Below are 6,865 nucleotides of genomic sequence, written 5' to 3'. Positions count from 1 at the left end.
ATGTATTACCTAACAACAACAATCTTGGCCTGATGCAGTTTTCATTGAGAGATACCCGTACCGGCATTGGATCCGAAGATCTGCTTCCATCAAGTGCCGAACCTACAATTCTTTGCAATACCATTCAGTAGACCAGCAGCAATAAAGAACCTGCGTGATCTTTCTTTATCTTGTTGCCAACCCGCACACTCATATCCTTTGAAATTCAAATTTCAAACTTGAACGCACAGCCATAAGAGCGAGTGCCTGTCAGTACCGATGCTGCTAATGAATCGGAGCAGTAATCACTGCCTGGGACATCAGACACTGTTACGCTTAACTAAGCAAAAAGTGCAGGGGTTTTAATTACTACTCTGGTGGTTCCCCCTGGAATAAACAACAGCCCCTGTGAAGAGTAAAATAAAAATAGAGTTGGTTGACGTCGTAACAGACATGGAAAAATAACCAGCTACTGGTATCTGGACTGAGCACCCAAAGAGGAAAAATAAACAACAGCCCGGGCGTCAGATTGCAACAGTGCAAGTGATCTCTGATCAACATAGTCATGTGTTCTTGCAGCCCAGCCAGTAACGAAAAATGCAATGTATAGATTCTACAATTTCGTACGCACTAATCAGGCCTGAGCAGCCATGATGGAGCGCCTACCGTTTTGCCCGTGCCAAACCACCACCAGAGTACCAGACAGAGGCAGACAGGTATCAATGGATGGAGATGGAAACGCCGGTTTAAATGCAATGCTTGGCGTTTCTCTGAATGAGCTAGTAGCATGTCAGATCGCAACACTGCAAGTGATTTCTGATCAACGTAGCCATGTGCTGCAGCCCAGCCAGTAGCAGGGCAATGTAAGTGCTCCCTCCGTCCCATAATGTTAACGGGGATGGATACGCCGATTTGAACGCACTGTCAGAGATCGTGGTTCCATCCAGGCATCTAGTTTCTCTGAAGGACGAAGTGCCTGAAGATTTCCTTTTTCCCAGTGTGTGAGGAAAGAAGTGCTACGTGTAGTGTATCTGAAGATTACAGAATGAAGCAGCTAGTGAGTCGGCCAGGGTGGTACGGCATGACTGACAGTAACGACGGCCAGGATCAACCACGACGGCAACGCCGATAAATCTCTCTGAATGAGCATGGAAACGCCGATTCAAATGCAACGTCAGAATTCGTGCATGGATCACGAGGTTACGGCATGCCATTAACAGCGTCGACGGCCAGTGGCAGTACGGAACAACCAGTGGGCAGTTTGAACCTTGCCACAGATGTAAAATGGAAAATGCCACTCAGATAAACAATCAAGTGGCCTGAATCCCGCATTAACTCCATCAGCCGCTCCGTATTATCTAATCTCATCCGCAATTAACATCTCCTGGAGCTAGCCACGCAAACGGAGGTCAAAACAACACATGCGCATGCAGACATGCCGCCATACTTAACTGCCCACTAATCCGTTGACTAATTAAGGTCTCCAGCGCCCGTGCGCTCGTTGGCCGTCGGGTCGATCCAAAACATCCGCGATCTCGCGCGCGCCCCGGTGGACTCGGCCGCCCATCGATGCTTCCGGCTCGAGAAAAGATGGTTCGAGCTTCTCAAAACCCGCGCTCTCTGATCCCCATGCGTGGCGCCATTAATCGTCGCCCGATCCCAGAAGAGCGCCGCAGAGCATCTCACTCTGTTCGAAGCCAAGTGTGAGAGGGAGAGCTCCAGAATATGCACTGCTTCAGCCCGGATCACCATGTTTGAACTCGCATTTTCACTCCAACCAAGAGAAGTTTTACTGCACGCAGAGGCTCGCCGCAGAGCATCTCACACTCTGTTCGAAGCCAAGGGTGAGAGGGAGCGCTCCAGAACATGCACTGCGTGAGCCCAGATCACAATGTTTGAACTCTCGCGGCTTTAACTACACCGCACCGCAGAGGCTCACCGAAAACTCTCTGCACACTTGCAGAAGCACTCCACTCATCTTCGGCGAGAGGATCATGTTGCATTTGCCTAACCGGCGAATTATTGCGGATACTCCTACTACAATCAATCATCGATGCCGTGGCACCACATGGCTGCGTGATGGTGGCCTTGACCACGCCGTGCGAGGGAGCCTGCGAACGGCGGAAGGGAAACGTTTCTTATTGTGGCGTGGGTTTCCTGGACCTTTTTGAGATCGGGCTAGAGATTAAGGCGGGTGGGCAGGTATGATTGCGTGCTCCCCTTTCCGCTTGTTAATCTCCCAACTTGCATGCGGCTCAACCATATTATTTATGAACGGGCTAAAGAGAGCAATGCATCATCCTTGAAGACCAGTTGCTCTTAGAGCATCTAAGGCGGACTTAGCAAATCCGACCCCTCAAACGCCCCGCGGACGTGCGTTCGCGAACAGTGACCGATCACGCCTTAAAAAATGCATTCCCCATCGGATACCTTAAATTAGAAACCTCAAATCCATACTATTACATGCAACGCAACAATTTTTTAGCGGAGTTTCGTCCGGTTTCGCTCCCCGCTCGCGCGGCTCCATGGCCATGTCCGGTGGCCGGTTGCGCCCCTCAGAGTGTTGGTCTGGTCGCCGGCAAGATAGAATAGGGCATGGGAAACGAGCCGGCTCACGGGACTCAAGGCGCCGCCGTCTCCATACCCTACTTTTTCTCGTCGGAGCCTGTAACCCGAACGGTGCATGTGGGTGTCTGATCAATGACGGATCCGTCCTGGGACAAGCCGGCGACGTCCACCACGATGCGGTTGCGGCGCCTGGACTGATGCGCCATACAAGGGGCCGGAGAATGCGACTCCACCTCGCCGACGTCCACCGCCGCGAGCTCGAGGGCTGCCGCCGCCTCCCACGCTCGGTGTCTAGCACAACGGGGCACGACGTGCCATGTTCTCGTCAGACGAGGCCCATGGTGTGTCCGATGCTCGGCGCGCCAATGAAGGGGTTGCGTATTCGCCACCGCGTTTGGACGCTAGACGGACCGCACCGCCTCCGGCGAGGCAGCTATGGCTGGCCTAGCACCAGATCCATGCATCATTTGGGCGGACGCAATGGATTTTCGACGGAAGGAGTCCGAGCGCTGCCGTGCACGGGCCTCCTCCCGGGCGCGGCGGAGCACAAGCTGGACGACCATCTCCTCCTCGGAGCCGCGGGGGATGAGCTCAGGGTCGACGGATCTGGAGATGAAGGACTCGGATTCGCTGCCCGTCATGCCGGAGTGGCCGGAAGGCGCCGGAGACAAGCTCGGGTGGCGAGTGAAGTGGCTAGAATTTGGTCCGGCGAGCGGATGGGGAGGAATATATGTGGGGTCGGGTGGGCCAGCGTGGGCCGGGTCCGACGTGACGGGCGTCTCGGGCGCCCCATATTTGGGCTGGATACGAGGGGTGCCAGTCAATCCAGGCGTTTGAGGCCCATTTGAGGCGCCCAGACAGTGACCGGATGGCCCGTCCGGACGTATAAGGCGGGTTTGAGGCGCCCTACTGTAGATGCTCTTAGTAGCTTCCCTCGTGCACACATTATAAAAAAAAACAAGACCAACCCGGGCTAGACTAGCCCGTTGGCATTTTTTATAAAAGAAAACTCCGTGAGCACCAAACGCTCAAGCCGAGACTTGAATCCTGATGGGTTGGCTGCGAACTCGCGCGCCTTGCCAACTGAGCTACGCCCAGTTCTCCTCGTGCACACATTATTAAGCCCCACGCTTTCTTCAAACGATTTGATTAGCTGCACAAAAGGAGTGCAACTTCATGCACGGTGCCGGAAGCATAATTATCCGCCTTCAAAGTGACATAACGTACCTAAAACAGAGTGCTAGTACAACTACCCAAATCATCTGATGTGGTACAGAGAGTTCAGGGTGGTGCGAAGACGCAGGATGCTAATTTCAAACGAGAGTGCCCAGTGGAGAACCAAAATGGCATACTGTAACACAAGTGTCATGCGAACCTTGCACTCCCTCCGTACTGCACCAAAATGACATACCGTACAGAAGTGTCACGAGGAGAACCTTCCACGCATTGTGACTTGTATATATTTTGAAATAACACGAAATTTTCATTAGATGCCCTGTGCTGTGCACCTGGACGGCGGGAGTGCAAAATTTCGGTCACACGAAACCGGTCCCGACACCGAGGAACGAAAATGCGGTTGTCTTTTTCAGGTTCCTGCCTACCGCTGGCCGACGAATTTGTGATTGGAAATTTCGAGGTTTGCACAAATTCTCCAGAGCCCGATCTTGACCGGATAATCATGGATGGGTCGGATCCTCAAAAAAAAAAAATCATGGATGGGTCGCACCCTAAAAAAAATCATGGATGGGTCGCTAGGCGCGCACGCATAAGCGGCCAAGCCAATCAAGTGACGACGACGGGCGGACAGGTTCGGCGAGGAAACGCCGCCCCCACTCCGCGGACCCGGACGACACCGCCGTACGTGCCACGCCGCGCCATGCCGCCCGGAGAAGGTGCATGCATGCATGCATGCGTGCGGTGGAGTACTTGCCACCATTTTTAAGGCATCAACGAGAAAACTGGAACCTCGTTCAATCGAGACTCGCAGCAGCTCTCCACGGGAGAGTGGACACGAGGTGGCCATCAATTTCGTCACCCACGATAATGTTGCACGGGCGGAAGCGTAACCATTCGTCAGCGCAGGTACTACCTACAGTCCAAAATAATTCAAGTGACAGGTTTGTTTCTTTTTGTATTTGATTTTGATTTGAGTTGGGACGGGTTCGTTTCAAATTAATTAATTTTTTTTGCGGGTAAAAAATTAATTAATTTATGTCTATATATGTTTGATCAAGTCTATAAAAAATATTAGTAACATCTAAACACACCAAATTAATCTCATGAAATTTCCTATGAAATATACTTTCGTACAATGTGTATTTGATGTTGTAGATCTCAATACTTTTCACTATGGGGTCGCTCAAACATAAGCAAGTCTAACTTAGAATAAATTTACAACTTCAATTATTTCATTGGGTATTTTCCCTTATATCGTTGCTTTCATAAATCAAGACTTGTGTCACCTACGATACACGTTTTGGAACCCTCTTTATTCTCGCAGGAAATGGATGGTCTTTTGCGTGTCTATAACTAGGTCGATTTAAAAATAAATATTGGGAATTTCCGAATCCACATTGATAACTGGCTGACACAAGTTTATTGCCTATTTCATACTTATACACGAATCTTTTGTATAGCCCATATGGTCCTTAGCGGTGACTTATTTAAATCATCTCTCGATCGAGCGAGGAAAGACAGCACCATCACAATTATTTACCGTAAACACGTAAGCAACGAGATGCTAAACTAGTTTCAATCAGCCTAATGAAGTAGCCAGTTGGTCTACTAATCGGTTGGTAGAATGTAACATCATAATCTTCCGAGAACATTGCAAGACTTACAAACATGGCAAGACTTTGAGACGCAAAGACATGACAAAATCTCCAAGATATGCTTATTTTGCATTGGTTGGTAGACTCCTCTCCTTTGCAGTAGTATGGCCGTAGGCATGCCTCAGCATTTATGCAAAGTTTCATGTGAGCACTCCCTCCAATTAAAGGCCTAGAAAGAGGCAGGCCATGCTGGCGCGAACTCCGTGACCGGCGGCGTAGCCTAGGTGCTCCGCACGTCGGTCTGGTTATGATTCGGAGGTTGATATGCATGGGAGCATCGTATCCGGGTTTTCTTGGCCCGATGCCGATGGATCGAGGGAGAGTGGAGGCCATGTTCCACGTTGTTAGGTTTTACGGGTGGTACGTGCTTATATCTTGTAGTGGTACGTTGGGTACGTTGGTTGGTGTTATGCTCTGCGACCGTACCATGCGAGAGGCATTCAAAAGTTGGAGGCTGTCTCTCTTGTAGGGCATGCATCAAAAAATTGCTGAAACAGGCACTTTCTCTGTTCACTTTTACTATAAGACGTTTTACATAGTTCAGAGAGCTGTCAGGACAGTTCAAAATCAGGTGTCTAAAACGTCCTATAAAAAGGAACCGAGGGAGTAGTAGTTATGGATTAGTGGGTGGCTGCAATGCTCACTAGAGGGGCACCGATCCAGTACAGCACCTACTGAACTGAACACGCCCTAAATTGACTTTTATGACCGATTGGTACATGCCAGCTACTGTACATACGTACTCCCTTCAAGTCTTTGTAGAGTACAGTAGTAGTAGGACGGATGCCTCTGCAGTTGCTGCAAGATACGGAGGACCACGCAGATTCATGGAACGAGTCCGTTCATGGCTGTATTGTACCACCACGTGTACATGCACCATCGTGCCATTCATGTGCCCATAACCAAATAACCCCCTTTGACGAGCCACCTTGGAGGTCCGCAAAACTGCATATCAGCGATGGAGCCGCGTCGAGCTCGGGCGAGGAGGTGATTCGTCATTCTTTTCTTCGGTGGCTGTTGTGGTGGTGCTGGAGGCAGGTGACGGACGTTGGTGTTAAGCTCAGAGATGTTCTGCTATCTTTTCAGTTTTGTCATGTCGGTCTTTACGTGACTTGTACTTTATTCTTTATGATATGAATGATACACGTATTACCATGCAAAAAAAAATCCCCTTTCGGCTTGAGCTAATTTCATATGCCAGTCCATATCAGGCCTTTCGCAGGCAGAAAAAGTACTACCTCCCAGCCGAATTAATTGACATGGCCTCTATTTGCAATTAATTTACATCGAAGTAAGTACTATACCCAAATTAATTGATTTACCAACGCTGTGCATCTAAAAATGGATTTACCGACGATGGCACGCTGGAATTTAAAGTGTCGGTCACTCGTGTTGGTCTAATTAACGTGTAGGAGGCGCATGGCGTTCTCTCCATCTCTCGAGGATTAGCACTGCCTGCCCCACACTCTCCCTACCAGGTCCTCGCC

This window comes from Triticum aestivum, chromosome 1D, assembly GCF_018294505.1.
Source record: "Triticum aestivum cultivar Chinese Spring chromosome 1D, IWGSC CS RefSeq v2.1, whole genome shotgun sequence".
Classification (NCBI taxonomy): Eukaryota; Viridiplantae; Streptophyta; class Magnoliopsida; order Poales; family Poaceae; genus Triticum; species Triticum aestivum.
The sequence above is the reverse complement of the archived record's forward strand: the minus strand, read 5'-3'. Positions refer to the sequence as shown.